Genomic DNA, 22,674 nt, shown 5'->3' with positions numbered 1-22,674 from the left:
GGGAGGAGGAGGGGGAGGAGGATGAGGAGGAGGAGGGACCGGGCGCTCCCCGCCCCGGCCGCTGCCAGCGAGCGAGCCAGCGCGCTCCCCGCCCGGGGCCGGAGGGCGGCGCGGCCCCCGCAGCCCAGCCCGGCCCGGCCCGGCCCAGCCCCGCCTCCCCCGCCGCGCCGGGAGCGCTCCCGGGGCGGCCTCCGCCCCCCGCGCCGGCAGCTGCTCCCTGTCCTCACCGCCGCTCCCGCCCCGCCGGGACACCCCCGGCACGGCCGCGCCTGGCGGATGCCCCGGAGAGAGGAAGGGGACGGTCCCCGGCTCCCCGCGCCCGCCCGCCCGCCTGTCCTCACCAGCCGCGCGTGGGGTTTCCCGGTGTTTTCCCTCCCAGCGCTTACCGGGACCGCGCTGTTCGTCCCGCCCCTCGCGGACAGCCAGTCAGGGCCACTGGGCGCTGTACGTCCATGTGCTTTGAGGAAGGAATTGTGCTGGAAGTAAGAGAACCTGCGTGTTCCAAGAAGCGTTTTCTGGCCTGGGAGGATTTGGGGTCACAGGTGATACAAAAAAATTAAAATACTTCATTGTTGTCGCAGATTGCAGCACCCCCAAATCAAACTTAGGTCATCGGAGACCTCTCCAGTTTCTGCACAGCCTCCATATCCCTCCTCAAGTTAAGCTCCCCTCACCTCAGGCACAGATCCCAGGCTTGAACCCTCTCTTCCAGATGCAGACTGTCCTCAGCTTTAATATCAGCATCACCTGGCCTTGCTCAGCCAGAACTCTGGAAGCGCAGATGGGGGTCAGTTATGTGAACGCGGGACAAGTTGGGGGTCTCCTAAAACTTCAGAAGAGGGTTTTTGGAAGGGGAGAGAGGAAGGAATTCCTTAGATTTTTCCCATTTGATACTGGATAGCTTTTGCCTGCAGAGTTCACAAAGTGAGAAGATATAAATATTGAGACTGAGCATGGCTTTACACACCCAGAGGTCAGCCAGCTATGCAGAGTGAAATGTAACTTTCCAAAAGCCACTTCCTGCCAGTGCTGATACATTGGGTTGCTTCTCAATCTGTGCTGATAAAACATCAACCAACTTAAAACGGGGAAGCAAGTGAGGTCTTATATTTGAAGGCTAGAAATCTAAATGGACCTACTTATTCAAAGCTTCTCTTTATACCAACAGGTGTGTCTAGAGAAACCATGCCAGATTTGGAGCCCTTATTGTCTGTAAGGAAATTTTTCTTTTCCAGACAAAAGTGAACCCCAGATCTTTTTGAGTGTCGTTTCAGCTGGAGCCTGAGAACACAGTGACTTGCAGAAGTGTCAGTCAAAGCTGGTTACAACTTGACTGCCCTGCCTTGGCAAACACCTGCTCCAATTCATGCCATCCTGGCAACAAATCAACCTGTGAATGCTCTTGGTGTACTTTTTTTACTTGTTTTAATGAGGATTAATGAGTGTTTGTATAGTCACACAGTTGTCTGGTACTCCACAGACACAGCTGAAGGCAAAGGGCTGCCTTGGGGATGTGCTGTAGTTTCCTAATTCCTGTGTTATGGCTACTGTAATGCATATCCTCAGAGTGGAACAAGCATTTCTGACTGAATTATGATTTTTGACTCTCAGTTTTCAGCCTTGCATTAAAGCAAGGAGACAAGAAGATAAATATCAAAGCTAAACTCTGCTACTTAAAGAATTATTTCAACTCCCCTCTTGATCACTTGAGGCTCTTCCACGTGCCATCAAATTCAGCAGAAGTCCTCTCATGGAGCCTTGATCTTTTGTACCTCAGAGAACACCATCCCTCATTATTCTCTCCGTGTTCTCACTGGTTTTACCCTGCCATGAATCCCACGGCTCCTCATCCCAGCGTGCACAGCACTGCAGGCACCTGCCAGGCTGTGTCAAACACAGCACAGGTCCCAGCCCAAGGTGCTGCCTTCCACTTAAATTACACATGTCATAATTAGCTTGTAAAGCACTTTGAAGACACGACACTAAGTGTTACTAACGCTAAATGGTATTTTTTGACAGGCTTAATGCGAGCAATTAAATAGTAATACCATAAAAAAACAGATCCGAGACACAAAGGTAGAATGAAGTCATATATGGCTACGTTGTATACAAATCTCCAGGCTTTTGATTACTTAGTACAGACTGATACTCTGAAATTCAGCTTTCATCTCTTTTTCCACACAGCCTTGCAGCCAGGAACTGCTAATGCCCTGTGCTCAGACTGCACCTGCTTTGACAGGTATAAGGGTGCTGCCAGCAAGCTGGGCAAGGGGCTGCCATTAATCAGCCTTTGTGGAAGGTGAAGAGGTGGAAGCTCTGTGAGCACAGCTCTCTCCTGCTGCCTTTGGGTGTCCAAAATGATGGAGGGATCCATGGGGCACTGGGGAAAAGACCTGCAGAGCAGCACTGCAGGCTACAGCTGGCAGGGGTGCAGGTAAGTGCAGTGGGGACGGGAAGCCCTCAGAGAGCTGGATGTCTTTTGTACAAGGCACCCAGATATCTCATGCAATGCTACGGGCTTGGAAGAGTGGCTGGGAAGCTGCCTGGCAGAAAAAGAGCCAGAGTGTGCCCAGGTTACCAAGAAGGCCAGTGGCATCCCGGCTGGTATCAGCAACAGTGTGGCCAGCAGGACCAGGGCAGTGACTGCGCCCTGTGCTGGGCGCTGGTGAGGCCACACCTCGAACCCTCAGTTCAGTTTTGGCCCCTCAGTTCAAGAAAGACATTGAGCTGCTGGAGCATGTGCAGAGAAGGGCAGTGGAGCTGGGGAAGTGGCTGGAACACAAGTCTGACGAGGAGCAGCTGAGGGAGCTGGGGGTGTTTGGCCTGGGGAAGAGAAGGCTTGGATGAACCTTCTCGCTCTCTACAACTCCCTGAAAGGAGGTTGTGGCCAGGTGGAGGTCGGTCTCTACTCCCAGGCAACCAGCAATAGGATAAGAGGAGATGGCCTTTAGTTGTACCAGGGGAGATTTAGATTGGATTTAGGGGAAAATGTCTTCACTGAAACGGTCGTCAGGCATTGCAACAGACTGCCATAGGGATGTGGTGGAATCACCATCCCTGGAAGTGATCAAAAGGCATGTGGATGTGGCACATGGGGACATGGTTTAGTGGTGAACGTGGTGATGCTGGTTGAACAGTTGGACTCAGTGGTTGCAAAGATCTTCTTTTCCAACCTAATGATTCTACGAGTCTGTGATCTGGCACTCACAGGTCCCGCATGGATGAACAGCATGAGCTTCATGGTATAATTCAGAGTTTGTGTGTCTTAGATCCCAGCACTGGAGGGAGATTGAGTGTCCCAAGTCCTACCCCCATGTCATCAAAAACCAGGAAATAAACTCCCTAACCAGTTTGTTAGATTAGAAAGTTAGCATTACTTTATTTAACACTGAGGTACAGGAGGATCGCTCCACAAAATGTGTACATCAGTTATCAAAACTTTTTACTGTTGATACATTTTGGTAAACAAAGGAATTAAGTGTTCACTGGTTACAAGTTACATAGTTCTCTTATTAATTAGTCTTCTATTAGTTAATGATTCTCTTGCTTCTCATGCTAATTAGTCCACATGCTCAGTTTATCTCTTCTTTTGGGTCAGGGGGGTTTCTTGAGTCAGTGGTCGTGGATCCCCCTACCAGAATTACCTTTTACCTCCTTGGAGCTGATTTGAGCACGATTACTTAGTTGGTTTTATTAGTTTCTCCTTGTCTTGGGAGTCCTGCCAAATGTCCTGGTTGGCCATAAATTCTGCATTCTTTCGTGTTCATTATCAATGGTACATCCCAAGCCATACTTCCTCCCCCACGTCTGAGAGCCCTAAACTTTAATTTGTTTTTTTCTAACACATGGACATGTGTTAGAAAGCTTAGAGCTTAGAGCTTGCTAGTTAACTGCTATCTATTTCATGGATTAAATCTCCTCTCTTGTTGATTAAGTCCTAACATTTTACCCCACTGCTGCTCAGGCTCCTTTTTAAAGAAACATAACTCGCTCAGTAACACCCAAGCTGGATAAAGTGTTAACTCTGATGGGTAGTGAGGGCTGTGCAAACTAATTTTGTTTGGATACTCCCAGTTATGTCTGCTCTGTAGTCTGCCAGAACAAGTTTGGCCTGGTGACCCTCCTCTTTCCCTTGTGTGCAACTCCCTGTGCCAGGCTGGCACGTCTGTGTGTGCTGGAGCTGGAGCTGGGAACAAGGTGAAAGTTAGCCCAGAAGAAGAACACCTTGGCTCAGTCTGGATTGCTCCCAGGATTTGCCTGAGATGTGGAACACACAAAGAGGTATTGTCAGCACAGCAGAGGGGGCAGCAGGATCCAGCACAGAAACAGGAACGCACAGCACAAGCTGGAGCTGGGAACAGCAAGAAAACAAGGAATCAGCACCATGCCAGAAACATCTGCCTCTGTGCCCAGCTGCTCTCTGCTCACTCCATCCCTTGCAGGAGAGAGAAGAACAGGGAAAGGGGAGGAAGGGGTGAGAATAGAAACTCACCTATGGACTTCCCAAAGGACCTTCCACTGTGCTGATGCAGCAACACCGAGGAGATACAGCTGCGTTCTGCAGACATCCTTTTTGGTGGCACCACTTTGATGGGCCAGTCAGGTTATTCTCCCTCTGCTGTGCTGGTGCAGCTCTTTGTGCAGCTGTGTTGACAAACAGACCAGGAAACTGCTTAAAAAACCAGCACCCTCCCCACCTCAGTTATTTTTATCCTGGCTCAGTTCCCAGACACAATTCACCTCATCTCCACCGAGGTGCAAGGGGAGAAAGAGTGCTGGAGTGGGAAAGTGTAGCCTGAAGCAGGCAAACAGGGGTCTGCCTAAATCAACTGTGCCCCTCAAAAAATGCCTGTGGCCCAGCGCCTCGGGGAGAGTTTCTCTTCAGAAACCGTGGGCAACTTGTTTGTCAGAATTAGGGAGATCAAAAAAAAAAAAGAGGAAAGGAATTTTGAATCTGTGTAGGCACGTGGAGCATTTGCATACTATTTTCCTTTGCAGAACATAAAAGGAAATCTGACTGTAATCATGTTAGAAATGCTCCCTCTTCCCCTCCCATTCAATCCAAGTGTTATGTATGACACCGTCCCCGGTGTGTAAGGCGGCTCCAGCAGATCACTGAGGCACCAGCGCTGCCTCCAACACCCGAGTGGTTCTGCTGAAGTCAGTGGAAACCCTTCCATGGATAAAGTTTCACATGCTTAAATGCTTTGTTAGGTCACAAGCTAATTTAAGTATGGAGGAGCACAGCTCCAGAGGAGAAAAATAGGTTAATAACACTGAAGTCGCAACAAATCTGTAGGAAATCTCCTGGAACAGGTCCATAATTAGTAAAACACTGCTCTAAGAGGATATCCTCCGCTTTTTTTCAATTCTCTTTTCTCCCTGATTTTGCCTGGGGACTGTGGTTCCTGGCTGAAAGCAGGACAAACTGAAGACTTCTACACTTAGAAAGTAGTACCTGACCCTTATAGCAGCATCCAGGAGCTGGTACCATGCACTTCCATCTTCCTCTACAGCACTGCATGAGGGAGGTGTTCCAAGGGGGTGGCTGTCTCGTGGTAACCAACGCTGAACACACAGGTTGGTACAAACTCCCATTTTTTCATAGCAGAGGCACACCCCAGGTTAGTCTCCTGAGGAGAGGCACCTGCCATCTGAACTGAGCAGGGTTCATTCTGCTCTGTTTATAATGCAGGCTCTGTGCACAAATAAAGGTTTCCACTCTACATCTTCCCACCTCCCAAAGTGCACCAGCTCCTCAGTTACAGGGTAGGAAGGTTTTTTGTTCACACAAGGAAACGTAACTTCAGGTTTCTCCATGAAAATTAAAATTCAAAGGTGAGCACCCCCAGCCCTCAATATCAGCTGAGTGGAGTCTCCTGGATCACAGGTTTTTTACTGAGGTACTTCTGACCTGTCCAAGTCCTGCTTCAGGTATTGGATCCCACTTGAAACTTTGCATTACTGATGGGCTTACTGGGCTTAGCAGACCGTGTTTTAGGAGTGTGTTAAACTCCTGATAAGATCTGGTCAAGGTCTTACAGACCTCTGGGAGCCTGTAAGACCTTGACCCAATCTTACCAATAAACTCAGGCAAGGTTTTGGGCTCAGAATCCCCTTATCTTAAACCCAAACGTTTATCCACTTTTTTCAATGGTATTAGTCAGTCTAATAAAAAATATTGCCTCTTTTATCCTTGGACTGTCCCTGCTGCAACCCTTGTGCTGCAGAGTGTTTGTGATGACCCCACGGGTCCTGTCATCTTCACCCTCAGCTCCAAGGCTGGCTGGTGCCTCCCACACACGCTGCACCACACCAGCAGTTTGGCATCTCAGTTTTGGCTCTGTTTCTCAGAAGAAATAGAGAGGATTGTGAGAAGAATGTGAGAGGAACCTGCCAAGAAACACTGTATTTCAGCTGGCCACAGCAGAAACTGGAGAAACACAGCGTGGAGGTCAAATGCTGGGTCTGGATTCAGGAACCTGCAGGATTTACAAGGAAATAACAACAGCTGGGCAAGCAGCTGTTTTGTAAAACAGTCCAACAGGCCACCTGTAAGCCCAGGTGATTGTAGAGCAAAACTGGGCAGCAGAAGGTTCCCAAGGGCTTATGCATTTTCCTTTTGCTGGCCTCCTCTGACCCCTGAAGCCCTTTCACTGAGCCTCAGGCAAGAGCTGCAATAGTTTCACTTTAAATGGTGACTGTTTTAATCTCTTGAGAGCATTTCCCTTCCTTGCCATCTCCAACAATGAAAAGGAAACCAAGAGAAAAACCAGCAACCTCTGTGTTGTAGGTATTGATGGTTCTAGGACACAGCTGGGCTGAGGACTGCAGGAATCATATCAGCACATCCCAGGCACCCTTCTGACCCCTCCTTTGTCAGGGTAAGGCTCCCTTGGGCAGCTCTCAGGCACCAGCACTTTGCTTTGCCTCTGCTTCCCCGGCACTCCTGACATGTCTTGGGTGGCTACAGCCCATTTTCAACCATAATTCAGTGGAGAACAAAAACACTCTCGAGGGTAGGAAGTGGGGCTAAGGCTTCTTTGGAAGCAGGATTTAGTAATCCCGATTGCCACCTTTAAAAATCAGTGCCCTTGGGCCCCAGCCAGCCCTCAGCTCTGTCAACATCTTTACTGCCAACTTTACTAACAGTCACACAAATGTAAATCTACTGTGAGAAGAGGATTAGGCCCATTCTGGTTTTATGGCCTATGAAATGTCTCCTGCCCTGCTGCCACTGTGCAGTGATACATAACACAGAAAAGGGGAATTCAGGCTGCTATTGTGTCTTCAGAATTTTAAAGGACAAAAATATAATTCCAGAAACTTTAGCAGCCACTGAAGTGCATATGTGTACAAGGTTTCTTCCAAGTCAGAAGCTAAAAGCCTTTACCTTGCCAGATGCTGGTTGGAGTACATAATTTTCCCCCTCAAAATAAGATTATCAACAGCAATTTTCCATGCATTCAAGTTCGGGATTTTGCCTGCAAGGGGATTAAAGCTCAGGCAAACATGAGCCTGCCTGGATACTGCCCTGCTCCATGCACAGCTCTCACTTGGGATGAGACCTATGCAGGGGGTTATGTAGGAATCCCACTAAAATGATTATTCCTTCACTGATGACTCAGTTGGCTGAGATTTTCAAGGAGGACTGAGGGAATTATATTTATGGTTTCTAAAAATTTCAGTTTGATGTGGATTCCTGACTCCCTTACATTGATATTTTCATACAAAAGGGTTTCTTTTTATAAAGGGTTTTTTTACTATAAAATTTATTATTGGATTTCAGCTCTTAGGCTGGGAATATATCTTCATTCCAGGTTTCTATAATCTTATAGCATGGTTCAGACCTCTTAGCAGGATCTGAGTACCACTAAATAATTGTAATGATTATTAACAGTGTAACTCCATTGAGCTGTCAGCAGAAAAACAGCCAAGCTGAATACATATTTCAATTAAAGATGCAGAATTATGCATATTTATGCACAAGCCTGAAAAGCAGATGATATTTCAAATGTACTTCGGGGCAGGAGATACAATTAATTTTTCATTACCTTTATTACTTATCCCGGTCTCCAGCTTGAAAGTCTCATTCATTCAGTCCTCAGCCCTGTAAAGTTGCTGTTGCCTTCAGTGTAGGAGTTCCTGAGTGACTGAGACATCTTTGGTCACAGGGGATAGGTAGGGACTGTAATGAGATACTGCACCGACCCTCAGAGGCACAATTGACAGCATTTGGCAAAATGGGAATCCATCTCCCTGGCAGACACTCACATATACTCAGCCTCAGCTCTCAGTCCTCCTGGTGAAAGTCTCTTGCAGATCAGCCAGAAAAGCAGGGCATGAAGGCAATCTGGGCATGAAGGCAATCTGCAGTGACCTCTTGTTTTGGTATGTAGTGCTGTTTGTTTTGGCACTGGGGATATATTTAGTAAACTGTCATCTGTTACGACTTGTGTGGGGACAGCTCCCGTATTTTGAGAGCCGTTTGCTGTCCTGCATTGCCCAGAGTCCGTAAATTGCTCTGTCATTTACACACTGGTCTATTTTAAAAGCAGTGTGAGTGGACGCATCCTCTCCTTTAAACCGACCGTGAGGATCTTGAGCTCCCAAACGCTTGTGCAGGGTTTTAGCCAAGTCCTCTTCTCCCGAGCAAACAATTTGATATTTATTTGTAAACAGTTTTCCTGAAACCAAGGGAAATGCATGTGAAATGAGACACTGCTGTGTTTCTGACCGTGTGACAAACTGTCCCTTCCAGTGTGGCCTCAGCCTCCCAGAGGTATCATCCTTCCTGTGACAGGCCCAGCTATTTTTGGCCATCGAGGCGCCGGTGTCAGCCACTGGGGGACCTTCTGCTCTGCAGGAGCACGTGGAACAACAATCCCATTCCATGCAGGGAGCCACCAGCCAAGCATTAGTGCCAGTCACAGGTTTGCTGGCTCATCCCCTGCCTGGGGCTCACCACAGAGCAAGACCTTGCTTGCAATTTGCAGTGGGAAAACCAAACATGTTATTTTGTGTTTAGCCCAAACATCAGCAGTCACCCTCACATCTCAAAGAAAAGGAAGGAAAATGACAACAGGAAGAGCCTGTACCAGCACAAAGATGGGTTTAAATCATGAGGACCAGGGCAACGCTGCTGTCACCTCCCCCCCCCAGCCCCTGCAGGGCCCCACAGGTGGGACCCCAAGACGCCCAGTCTCCCCACATCTTTCCACAACTTTGCAAACTTCCATCCCCACCCTGGGAATGTCACACCCCACGGCTGACCTGTCAGGGTGGGTTCACCCACCGCCCTGGCTGCCAGTCCTGGAGACAAGCCCAGCTCAGAGGCAGCCACTCACAGCTCCTGAGCTGGATTTGGGCTTCCTCAACCTCGCAGGGCAGCGATAACCCCTCGTCCCCTCTGCCGATCAGGGCTACTCCTCTCATTATCACTTCTAAATGCCTCTGACACGGGCTTGTCCCGTGCAAGCCCCACACCTCTTACTCAGATATATCCTACCAAGACAGGCGGTTTGGGTGCAGCGAGGAGTTGAGCTGTTCCCTCCAGCCCTGAGCACCAGAGGAAGCTGCTGGACATCTCCTGGTTGGTGTACAGTGAGTCCCTGGCCCTTGTTCTGCAGAAATAAACTAAGAGCTTTTCCCAAATTTTAATTTCTAGAGAACATCCACTGATGCATAGACTAGTGCAATACATTATCATGTATCACACACTGCTTGTCTTGGAAAAAGCAAGGTCAAATGAGTACACCTTGCAGGCACAGCAGGAATTTTGTGGTGGTTGCAGTTCTTCCAGGGGTTGTTCTTACTAGGGTTTGCAGTGCATACAGTCCAGGACTCTCATGTGGCAAAGGGACACATCACTGCCACCAGCAGCAAAAGGATAAGGAGAGCCTGTGCACGGCCCTGCAGTGTCAGAGGTAATGGAGTCATTGTGGGCACCTGTGCAGGAACTTTTTCCTGACGAAGGCAGGCGGAGGTTGGACCTGTTCAAGCCCGAGTTGGCCAAACTGGTGCTTGAGCCTCCTCAGGCGTTGTCAGGCAGGGAGCAAAATGGTCCCAGTGAGCATCTGGAGGAAGACTGGAGCAAGAGGCCCCAGCAGGGCAGACATTCATGCAGATGAGGACAAGGCCAAAAAGGGAGAAAACAGGGATGTGAAGAGAGACAAAGTCCTGGCTCGGGTGGAGGGTGATGCAAGACTTCGCTGCTGCTCCAGAAGGCATTTTTGTCCTTCCCGCCACCTCTAGCCAGGTGGCCTTCACATCTCCTTCCCATCGGACTGGCTCTTGTGAGAGCCATAAATCCCAGTTTAAATGAGCTGATGGAGCTGCAAAACAGTCTGGAAAAAGGTGTGTAGTTGTTTTTCAGCTGTCTGGCTGGAGCCAGTGCTGGGAGCCATGGTTGATGGATCAAAGAAAGGGAGAGCAGGAAGGGCAGACCCTCCACCTTCTGGCAGCTCTGCCCATGTGGGTGAGCATGAGCCAGCATTTTGTCTGAGCTGATCTAAGTGGAGCAGTCACAGTAGGGTGATCCCATCCTGAGCTGCCCCAGCTGTGCCCTCTCCTTCTGCCCTGCACCAGGTTCAGTGATGAGAGGTTTCCAGAATGAGTCAGCTCAACTATCAGGTCCAAGAGAAAACTAGGAAGCCTTTAACAGCAAGCGTGGTCAAACACTGGAACAGGCTTCCTAGAGGGGTGGTTGATACCCCAAGCCTGTCAGTGTTTAAGAGGCATTTGGACAATGCCTTTAATAATATGCTGTAACTTTTGGTCAGCCCTGAAGTGGTCAGGCAGTTGGATGAGATGTTTGTTGTAGGTCCCTTCCAACTGAAAGATTCTATTCTATTCTCCTCCGTTATGGAGTTACTTCCTGGGATGCTTCCAGTCGATCAGATCAGCTTACTGAACAAATTTGTCCCACGGATATGTCACCACTAGATGCAATGCAAAGGGAATCATCTCAAATGTGTTGTTTTGTGATGTGGCTGAGCCTGTTCACCTGCCCCCAGCCCCTGAGGGGCATAGTCTGTCCCTGTTCCCTCCCCATCACACTTGTGGCTGGTCAGGGCTGTGGCACTGGCACTGGTACCCCCTGACCATGCAGCCACCTTGCCCTTCAGGGACCTGAAACAACCAACAGCTCACTGCAAGAAATAAAAATAGCCTCAGTCTGGGCTGGCTGAGCACCCTGGCAGGCTGTGCCTGCGAGCACCGAAGCGGGGGATGAGAGGAGGTGGATGCGCTGTTGGTTTGATGCGCAGGACTGTGCCCCAGAGCCACCCCTCCAGTGTGACCTCGGAGCAGAGTCAGAGCACAGCAAGAGCTGCAGTGCCAGCAGAAGGCAGACACGGCTGCTCCCAGGCAGATGTTCGGTGAACTGTCCCAGCACACCTCTCTGCAGCGAGATGCAGCACAGGGCTCCAGATGTTCCACCAACCCCCAAGAATGAGCCAGGTCAAGGTCTCTCCAGCAATGTAAAACAAACTGCAGGCAGATGTGTCTGAGCAAACTGCATTTCTACAAAAGAACACAACTTTCAGGACAGAACTCAACTCTTGCTAGTGCAAGGGAAGGTAAGCTGGGTGTGGGAGAGCACGTGCTTGCTGCAGCAATGAAACAACTCATCTCCAAGTGCCAGATGGGCCCCCAAGAAGGCCCTGCATGACATAGAGATGCTGTTATTCCACTGCCACCATGGACCAAAACAAGATGTAAATCTCTCTGAAGTTCAAAGTCTTACTCCATGCTGTTTTAATAACAAAGTTCACTGTGTAATTTGGCTCCGTGCTCTTTATTCACTTCAGACAAGTCCAAAAATGAAATGGGAATCGGGTAAGAGGCCAGAGCTGAAGTTGCTCATAGCTCATGTTTAGTTCCTTCCGTTACACTTTCATTTTCTGTGCCACTAATCCTTTATTTTCGTGACAACTTTGAAGATCCATTTTAATTATAATGTAATGAAAAAGCTGAATCTAGAGATGCAGCTGCAGAAGGGTAATCGCCTCCTGTGCTTTGTATTTAGAAGAGGTGATTAACTGTACATTCCAGGGATGGATTGGAATGATGAATTTTAACAACGACAAAGTTCAACAATCAGGAAATCTTAATTTAAAAAAAAAATCCATCTGGTATTTTAAATTTCATTTTACTATGGTTCTCCACAGTTATTTCAATTTTTAAAGAAAGATTAAGTTAAGTGACTGTTGGAATTAATTAGACGTGACTAACCAGGAGGGCACCTGTGGCTTGTACTTATTCAAGTGAGTCTGTATCTTATATGCATTTATTCAGATTCCTAATTATATTTTAATAAAACTATTAGAAGTGCTTTGAATGATGCTTTGTTTTTTTTTTAATTATTTTTCACTTAGGTCAAACTGGATGGGAGTTGGGTTGCAATTAAAAATGAGTAAACAAGTGCTTTAAAACTTAATTTTAGCCTATAAAATATCTTAACTATCCTAAATACACAAAGGAAATGACACAGAACTTATTCTTTTAAAAAAGATTAAAGTTAACCGGTTCATTAAATAAACAAGCATTCTCTGTAATTGGACTGGGAGGGATTTTTCTGAATTTCAAGGTGTCAGAAGTGCTAGCTCTCATCCTCAGCTGTCTCCCTTTCTTAGGTAAAAGGAAGAAACCAAGTTTTCCTACTTTTTCTATTGCCAGTTAGTTTCTTGGGCTGTCCTCAGCCAGGTAGCTGCATAAACTGGAAATAAGAAGTATCTTCTGCCGGATCAGGCTCTCGTGCCAGCCCTGGCTGCTGGACCCTCCGACCCGACAGAGCACTTCGTGGGGAGATCACACCACAACCTCCAGTGACTTCACAGCCACGTTAAACTGCTGTGGGTCATATTTCATCATAAACAGCCTTATTTCCAACGGAGTAAATGCAATTAAACATCTCCAAACATCTCAGTGGCCGTTTGGAGGGTGGTGCCAGGCACTGGGTTAGTAGGTGGGTTCCCAGAAACAGGACAGATCCTCCTAATGAAGCCAAAAGCCGATTTTGGCGCAAATCTCCCCCAGAAAGCGTTTGGTTCGGTGCGGGCTGGCAGGGGGGTCTCCCACCAGCCTGATGAAGGCCTGGAAAAATGAAGGACCTGCATTAAAGGGTTTTCATCAACCCCCCCCCCGTGATTCGCAGAAGCAACGCTGACATCTAGTGGGGAAACGCATTGCTCGGGCAGCGGGCAACGAGCGAGGAGCGGGGAGGGATTTTTCCAAGGAGGAATTACCACCGCTGTCGGGAACGGTTGGAAAAGGCATCAATAACAAACATTTTGAAACTCTGTATCAATGACTTATGTAACCTCGAGTGTCTGGGGGAGAGCTGCTACCCGGCACTGAGGCCAGCCCTGCTGGTTTTCACTCTGTTTTTTAAGCATCACGGCATCAAATCTTCCCATTTCAGCCTTAAAACCAAAGGGTTGAAACAGCAGAAGGATCGGATCTCGCTGTTGAGCTTAACTCTATGTTTTGTACCACAGAGATTAATGGTGAATGCTTACATAAACACTGAGCAGAGGCAGATGCTGGATATTGCTCCCCTGCAATCGTGTCTGACAGTAGCTGTGAAAGCCTGAGAAATCAGAATTGTTCTGCCTGCAGTCCGTGCCTCTCTGTGCTTTCAAAGGACAATGTGCCAACAAGCCGGATTAGAGGAGAAGTTAAGGGAGGAGGTGTTTCCCTGGGAACCTGAAAAGGCAATAGCCAGTTTTATGGTCCTGATTGATAAGAAGAAAGATATGGAAGGGAATGATAAGCCTCGACTGTGAGACCAAGGTGAGAGAGCCCACCAGGAAAACCTGCTACCACCAGAGCCAGCAAGGAGAGGCTGAAAAACCAGGAGAGAGCTGTGCATTTAAGGTTTATTTTGCTTTCTCAGCTCAAAGTGGATGAGGTCTATCCATATGCTATTGCATGTCAGGACAAAGCCTTTAGACTGTAAAGGTTAAATTCCTCCAAGAGCTAATTTTCCTACAGGAAACATGGAGGCAGGGGCTTCCCCAGGGGAAGGACAGCAAGGCAGTATTGGCAGGGCTGCCTGGGCCCACAAACTAGTTTTGAGCATGGATGAGAAACCTATGAAAAAAATCTACTTTTACAGTCTTGAATTATAAGACCTGTAATCAAGCAGGGCATATTCTCAGGGAATATGTAGAAAAGAATGCCTGCTTTTCACTGATTTACGGAAATTCCTTAAAATGAAGGGATTTCTATGGCTGCAAACAAAATTTACAAAACACACCCTGCCTTTTCACAAAGAAAAAATTTAATCAAAACCTTAAACAATGAGTTTGGTTACAGAGAGAGCCAAAGCATTCCTCAGTTTAGGCTTGTTCATTAAAACCTAACTCTAATAGAGAACTCCCTATTGTTCAGGATTGCTGTAGTGCTCAGCCTAAACCTCAAGGTAAATACTTGACTCATGTTTTCTGCTCTGGGAGTGTATTAAATAGACAACAAAGCTTCTCCCCAGATAAAGGGTCTTGTGTCTCACAGTATCCCTTGCAGCTGCTGCAGAAAGCTTGCAGACCCTGCAAGGCTCCCTGCCTGACTTGGCAAGAATGGCAAGAGGGATGCTGAATCCTCTCAACACACTGTAGATGCCCGTGGAAAACCTGGAAAGCAGGACTGCTTTTACGAAGTGATTTCCACTGTGGTTTCCACTGTGGCAGCTTCTGTTAAAGCAAACTGTCTTCACGAGCAGTTCCCAGAATCCCAAGTTATTGCAGCCATACAACAGTATTTTACTCATTACATTTCATTATATTTTTTTTCTCTCTTTTGTTTGCCTTCGCAGTTTGGATCTTTGTTAAAGCCTTATTGGGACCCTAAATTGAAACTCGGCAAAGCTACTCACAGACAAAGCAAAGCTGCAGCTGCTGGGAGAAGACAAGCAGTGATCCCTGCCAGCACCGAGCTGTGTTTGCTCAGTAAAGTGGGCTATGTGGAAACAGCGATGTGCATTGAACAGGCAATCACATCTGCACTTGGCTGCCTGCTGGTGTTCCCTTCCAGTCCGCAGCGCCAGATCTAGAGGCTGAAAACCAATTCCCAGCATTGCCTCTTTGGCCAGAACAGTATCAGTATCACAGACTCGCCATACATGCTTATGTATTTATTTTCTCTTTCCAGACACCCAGACAAGGCACACCAGCACCCACCTTAGGACCTATGGACAACAACACTGCCTACCATCACTATGGAGGTGGTAAAGCTGCTGCCACCTTACGTGTGCCAGCTCACGTCACGGGTCCCTGTAGCTGGAAGGCAACCTTGAATGTTACTGATCAAACACCTCCCAGTCCCATTAACTCTTTCCCATTAAGGTTATCGCCCACACAGACATCTGAACTCACTGCCACGACTCAGGAAATCTCTACTCTCCACTCAAGGTGACTGAGCAGCAGTGCTCCTTTTTTACTTATTTACCAACAGTGGCTTGTTTTCATCCCCAACGTGTGCCCATAATGCACAGGTCAGTGCCCAGGAAGCAGAAGGCAATGGAAGCAGAAGGGTTCATTTCCCAGGGGTGTGTCCAGGGCCATACAGAGAAGGGCCGACACACAGCTCCCAAAATACAAGCCCCCCTTTAATCTATCCTTGCTCAAGGTTTGCAGTAGTTTTTTACGGATCAGTAACTCACAGGTTCACAGAATCCCAGAATGGGTAAGGTTAGAAGGGACTACAGTGGGTCACCTGGTCCAGGCTCTCCGCTCAAGCAGGGAAATACAGGTTATGCCTGTATTTGTTTTCTTGCTATCCTGGTGAAGCAGCACTTTACTACAAGATTAGAATCATAGAATGGTTAAGGTTGGAAGAGACCTTTAAGATCAGTAAGTCCAGTTGTCAACCCAGCACCACCACCATGTCCTCAAATGCCACATCCACACATTTTTTTGAACACTGCCAGCAGTGGTGACTCTGCCACCGTGGTTCAGTTTAATTGAACTGACTCATTTGTGACCTTTTGAAACTCCCCCCAAAACACGAGGGATATGATGCAGAAGTACCAGGTGCAATTTGCTGATACACAGAACTTACACTTTTTTAAAAAATTAAAACTAACTCATTCATTAAACAATGGTCAGAGAACTTGGATTGTGGAAGGGCAGCAAAGAAACTTCCCTGAAAAGCCAGACAGTGAGGTTGTAACAGCTTGATGTAAGAGGTTTTGGGTTGAAGTACATGGTTACCTTGAATTACATAGGAGACTGATATATTTCTACTGATTACATTTTTCAGTGATAGATGCAGGAAATGCATTTAAAGGAGGAATCTGCACTGGGGGAGATTCGGGAATCTGGGCATACCAGGAAAAGACACTTCAGAAATTTCATCAGAGACCATTTGCTTGTGAGCTTTCTGTGTTTCTCTTTACTGTTTCCAAGGGGAATGAAGTCCAGACCAAAGGGACTTCACAAAGTCATTCAAGTCTTTATTAAACCTTGGAAATGAGGGACAGGTAAACAGACTTTCTTAAGGGTACCAGCATCATGTGAGACTTGCTGCATGACTGTGGGGGACACTTGCTTACAAATCCTCCAGTGGCTGAGGCTTTCTGGAGAGCAGAGGACCCTCAGCACAGGTGTGAGCAGGACAGCTTGCAGGTTCTACAGTCATGAAGGATGTCTCAACCCATGGGAAGTGCTCATGGAGACAATCCACCTGAGATTTCGGCTGCCACGCCTCTGGAAATCTTTAGTAAACAGAAAGCACTTAAGCAGAATAAAGCAGTGGATACTGGGAGGCTCGAGTCCACCCATAAACGCCAGTGCTTCCAGGCAATCTGTCACAACCACCACACCCAATCACCCAAATTAGCCTCCTCTTAGCTTTAATGAGCACGGAGAGCCAAATGTGAGTGTCCTGGGAGGCTTCCATGTGCCTCCTCACACTCACACAGGTTTCTCTTCACCTCATCTGACTAATTTACTCTGAGCTATATGTAATGTTTGTGCACACAAGCTGGGAATGCTGCTCCTCACAACCCTAAAAATGGGGAACACCAGAAATCCCCTTCCCAGGTCCCTTTAACTTTTTGCCATAGATCTCTATCCCCCTGGTTTAGGTTCCTTTTCGCCCACACCACACCTGCCTCAAGGATGCCTGAAAGGCTTATGGTGGCCAAGTGCTGCAAAAAGAGGAAAAAAATTAGTGTCTTCAGAGCAACACCCCGTGGCTTGGAGCAGGTCTCACGAGGCAGCTGTTGGGTTAGTTGTCCTTGCTTCCCACTCCAGCATCCTCATCCCCCTGGCTACCAAGCTCCATGTTCACTGGGTACCTGCAGATATTTTCCTACATATCTTTGCTCCTCCTTTAGCTCAGTGGGTACAGTTCTGTCAGCTCACACTCATAAATGCTGCGATTTATCTGCTGCACAGATTGGCACATTTATGCATTTACTGCATGTAGTAAACCTCGGGCCTGCCGTGTATTTGCAGATGTGTTTATGTAATTAAACATTTAGGGGTAATTTAATTGCCTAGCTTGACTTGCTAAGCCTCCCATTCCGAGGATGGAATTCATTTACCTAAAGAGGCTTCATCTTCATAGTCCCCTTCATTCATATCTGTCCCTTACACAGCTGAGGGCTTTGCCATATCCCCTTTCCCACTCTGTGACTCCTTACATTAGGTTTGGGCAGTGCCAGGGGATGCTGGATCCTCAGAGCTGGATGCACATGTTACAGGTGGTCAACAGCCAGGTATGCTCAGGTGTGATTGCTTGCACAGCCCAATGACTTCCAGCAGACATCTAACCCAGATGTGGCTTGGCATGGCATTCCCTTCTCCCTCTCTACACCCCCGCTCAGCAACCAGCACAGGCTGCAGAATCCTGCAAGGTCTGGCTATGCAGTGCTGAGCTAATCCCTCCGTGTCTGCAGAGCTCCCTCACCCGTGTGTCGCAGATGAATTTGCAAACGAGAGAATGCTCTGCTTTGAGCACAAAGCTGCAAAGACCTTGACATTACAAAAGCCAAGCCTCCAGCCCCTGGGTTGTAGCTTTGCATTTTGACTATTTAGATAAGAACGTGCTGCCTATTCTCTTACTCTTTACACAGGCTCAGGTTTAATCATTGCTGTGCTGAAGGGAGATATGCCTTCATTCCTCCAGTAACTCTGTGCTGCTTGTGCTGAGGGGATGAGTCCTGAAGGAATGGAGCTGTTGTGACCATCTGCCAGCTCTGTCGGTCATGCACCGCCTTGCTCAGCCTCACCCAGCAGCTTTTTGCTGGAGGGTGAATTTTTGTTTGCCCAAATTGGATGGTTTTCCCGATTCTTCTCAACAGACATGGAAATTATCCTCAAAAAAGTAACCAGTGGGATCCAGAACAGAGATAAGGCTAGGCAGTGCTCTCTGCAAAGGCACTGACTTCTCATGCCTTAAAGCCATGACACAATGAAGATTAAAATAAATAGTAGAGATGGGCCTTTTCTTTACAGGCTTTCTTCTCTTCCTGGGCTCTGGACAGCTGGACTTGGAGCAACTCCTGCATTTACTTGGACAAGTGGAAAGAAAAATGGGGCAAACTGAAATTCACACTCTTTTGATTCTCTGAAATAGCTCTAAATGAGGTTTTATTGTCTACACAGCATATATTAAACAGGCAATGATCCAAAAAAGTTTTGTGGTACTGCCTTTTGGAAAAATTATTAATTTGTTTGTGGGTTTCATGCACCTACAATACACATTCCAAGCTCCCAAAAGTAATAACAAATAGCCTTTAAAGCTGCACTGCACAGGGGCCCAGCATGAGAACAAATCTTTCCTTGGAATTCAGAGGTCCCGCTCCTGCCCAGCACCATTTCTCTGTACCACTAGGGGGCTTTTCCACCCGCTAGTTTGTATCTCTCTCTTCAAAGTCAGTACTAGTACAAATACTTATACTACAAGCGCAATGAATCTGCTCCTAAGTGCAATCATCAAACCAGTGAAAAAGAGAGAAAAAAGCTGAGACATCCTTCAGCAGATGAATTCTTAAATTCCCATACATTTGCAGTGAAATCTTCACTGATCCCCCATCTGTACTTCTAATGCTTTGTTTCGAGTTAGTTACAACTGGCTGGCTAACTTCTGCATTTTGAGCAGCATGAGGTGTCTGCTCAGATATATTCCTGTACAGCTATGGAACTTTGCAAAATAGTGTGTGTGTCTAATTTTGTAAACCAATTAGTAACACAGAAACAGGATGTGTACTAGTTAATGTAGTTAATGTAATGCATTGTCTCACCATGTTCTCAGGAAGAGCAAATGCACGTTTGCCTTTTCAGATATTTTACTCCTTTTTTAAACTTAACTTAAACTTCTTACTACAGATCTTTACTCACGCCTAAACACTGCAAATGTCTGGCTATAGTATCTTTTTCAAGGAGCACTCAGTGTCTCAAACTCTCTCTAAACAGAAAACCCCCAAGAGGGTCATTGACTGGAGTACAGACCAGCATGAGTGGAAGGATGAGGGTCACAAATCCAAAGTTGTGTTAAAAAAAAATACCACCCCCTCCCAGTTTTTCTGTAAGTTTCACTATGTTGAGTAGCAAGTATATAATTGGAAGTTCTTCCATCATCCTCATATGACCACTGGCGAATCAGAGCTCAAATCAGTCCAACAGTTTAATTACCTGGGAAGCATCATCTCCTCAGATGGTAAGATTGATGCAGAAATAGACAACAGGTTAGCAAAGGCATACAGAGCTTTTGGTAAACTCCATAAAAGAGTGTGGCAAAACAAACACCTGAAGAAAAGTACAAAGATCAGTGTTTACAGAGCCATCGTACTGTCTACTCTTTTATATGGATCTGAATCATGGGTCATTTATCAGCACCACTCGCGTCTCTTAGAACACTCCCATCAGCGCTGCCTCCGTACAATCCTAAACATCCACTGGACTGACTATGTGACCAACACATCTGTCCTTGAACAGGCAGCAGTCCCGAGCATTGAGGCCCTGCTGCTGAGAACTCAGCTGCGTTGGGCAGGGCACGTCTCCAGGATGCAGGACCATCGCCTCCCTAAGATCGTGCTTTATGGGGAACTTGCCACTGGCTGCCGCAAGAGAGGAGGCCCGAAGAGGAGATCCAAGGACTGCCTGAAACAATCCCTCAGCCTTGGCCATGTTGATCACCACCACTGGTCTACCCTGGCCTCCAATTGGGAGGCCTGGAGACACACCATCTATAACGCTGCTGCTGCTTTTGAGAACACATGTACGATCACTCTCGAGGAGAAAAGACAACGCAGAAAGAATCGTGTTGTCATGGTTTTACTGGTTCCTAGAAACTAAGTAGGAATTTTTCCCTTCCCCCTGCCCACTGCAGGCAGAGATATTAAGTGAGCACTTAAAAGACACAAACAGAACTGGCTCTCTGCTTAATTGCCCAGAACTTAGTCTCCTAGGAAATGGGGGAGATGAAGGGCTCCTCTTTACTTTTTTCTCTCATCTCCTGGGAAACGGGGGGAGGAGTTTTTTGGACTGGCTGTGGCTGGAACACAGGTCAGAGTGGAAGCTCCGTGGTTCCTGTTGCTCCCGACCTGCTTGACAGTTACGGACCCTGCTTGGATTTTTCATCAGAGAGGAGCTGTTTTTCTGGAGGTTTTTTTCCCCTTCCCCTTCCAGTTTGTTTTTTTCCTGACGGTGGTCCTTGTGCACATCAAGGGGGGAGAGAGAGGACTGTGCAGCACAGTTCAACCAGCCGAATGGTTTGAGTTTGGTTTTTTTTTTTTTTCTTTTCATTGGGACTTTTCTTTTGTTGTTGTTTCCCTTCCCCCTCTCCCTCTCCCCTGTCCCAGTGTGTAGGAAGGGAAACCCGGTTTTTTTTGGTTTCTCTGACACACCCTGGAGGGTGTTGCCCCCTCCACCCCCCTCCACGTGGCAGTGACCAGCGATCCCACATCGCCCCCTGCTGGTCAGCATAAGTAACTGCAGGTTCTGCATCTCCAGTGATCCAACAGTGCCACCTGTTGACTGTGGTTGGAATTGCACCAAAGGGCACAAACTGAACTGTTTACTTTTTTTCCTTTGCTTGTTCATTGGTTTGTTTTGAAGGGGATTCTCTGTGGGTATAGGAGTATCGTTTGGTTGTTTTACTTGTTTTTTTGTGTTTCTGCCAATACCTTTTAATAAAGGACTGTTATTTTTCCTTTTCCATAATTTTTTTCCCTCAATCAGAGCCTCTTAATTTCAGATTTATACTTGCTTAGAGGGAGGAGTTTGGGTCTTTTCTCATAACTCATCCTCAGCAAAACACCTGTGTCTCATTTAAACTGGGACACATGTCTTGTCGATATCACCTGGAGAGTCTTTCTGCTGTGCCTTCTGCAACTGGACTTGTCTATCTCGCATTGGCCTTTTTAGCCATCAGTGCACTTGTAGCAAGCGTGGGTAGAGCCCTTCTCAAATCTTCATTCATGAAGCCCAGCCATGATGATGATGATGATGATGATGATATTATTGGAAGTACAACACAGCTGAGTTGGGCAGAGATAGACCTAAGAGATATTAGAAGTTTGGCAAATGAACTCAAGATTTGCATTTTTCATTAATTTCATATTCTTTTTTTTCCTTTTCTGTAATATTTAACTCCTGTTTTCTACTACAAAAGTGGTCATATATTCACTGGAGATAAACATGGAGGAAATCCTGACGAGTGCCCTTCAGTGGCATGAAAAGTTGCATCAACAGCTCTTTCAGGTAGAGCACAGTCACACACACAGGATTCGCATCCAAATTTAGGGAGGTTAATGCTGAAACTAATTTTGCACACATTAGGTAAGATTTCAAAGAGGAAAGACAGCTGATGGTGAAAAAGCTGGAGAAGGCTCCTGCTTTAGAAAATGTCAGAGACGTGTGTTTGGACTGCATCACCTGCGTAAAGCTGCTTTCTATCTCCAAATATTCAGCAAAGAGGGACCCAAGCTGGCAAGAGTCTGTGAAAAACACGCTTGGAGCGGCTCTGTGTTGATGCAGCAGTACTTGCTCTTGGTTGGCATGTCCCAGGTGGCACCACTTTGATCTGAGTCTCTGCCCTGATTGCAGCAGCTTTTTACACCGACTGGTTTTCAATAGGCAGCTTTCCCAGAGGCCCTGGATCAACAGAAGATTTCAGAGGGAAGAGGAGGATTGTAGTTAAATTTATTGGAGCAAACTGGCGCTCAGTAAAAGCTGCACCTGGGGGGGTTCAAGTTGGACATCAAGAAGAATTTCTTCATGGGAAGGGTTGTTAATTAGGCATTGGAAGGAGCTGCCCAGGGAGGTGGTGGAGTCACCATCCCTGGAGGTGTTTAAGGAAAGACTGGATGTGGCACTTGGTGCCATGGTCCAACTGGCAATCCAATGTTCAGCCACAGGTTGGACTCGATGCTCTTGAAGGTCTTTTACAACCTCAATCATTCTGTGATCCTGCAGCGATACAGCTGAATAAGTAAAGCAATTAGGAATACATGATGGGTTTTTTTCCATTATACAAGTGCCTTTCAAGCTGCCTTTATACAGCGTAAGCGTCTGTGGTACAACTAAAAGCCATGTTATCACATTAACCTGGTGCTGATTCAAGTTGATATACTCTGCTCCTAGGAGGCTTTTCTTCTGGTGCTTGGCACTGCACAGATGCAGGCACACAGATTTTGGTGGGCACGGAGCACAAGCAAGAGCCTGT

Source organism: Empidonax traillii, unplaced genomic scaffold, assembly GCF_003031625.1.
Source record: "Empidonax traillii isolate 1590-97213 ecotype Southwest subspecies unplaced genomic scaffold, ASM303162v1 scaffold457:size789790, whole genome shotgun sequence".
Classification (NCBI taxonomy): domain Eukaryota; kingdom Metazoa; phylum Chordata; class Aves; order Passeriformes; family Tyrannidae; genus Empidonax; species Empidonax traillii.
This window is presented reverse-complemented; position numbering follows the sequence as displayed.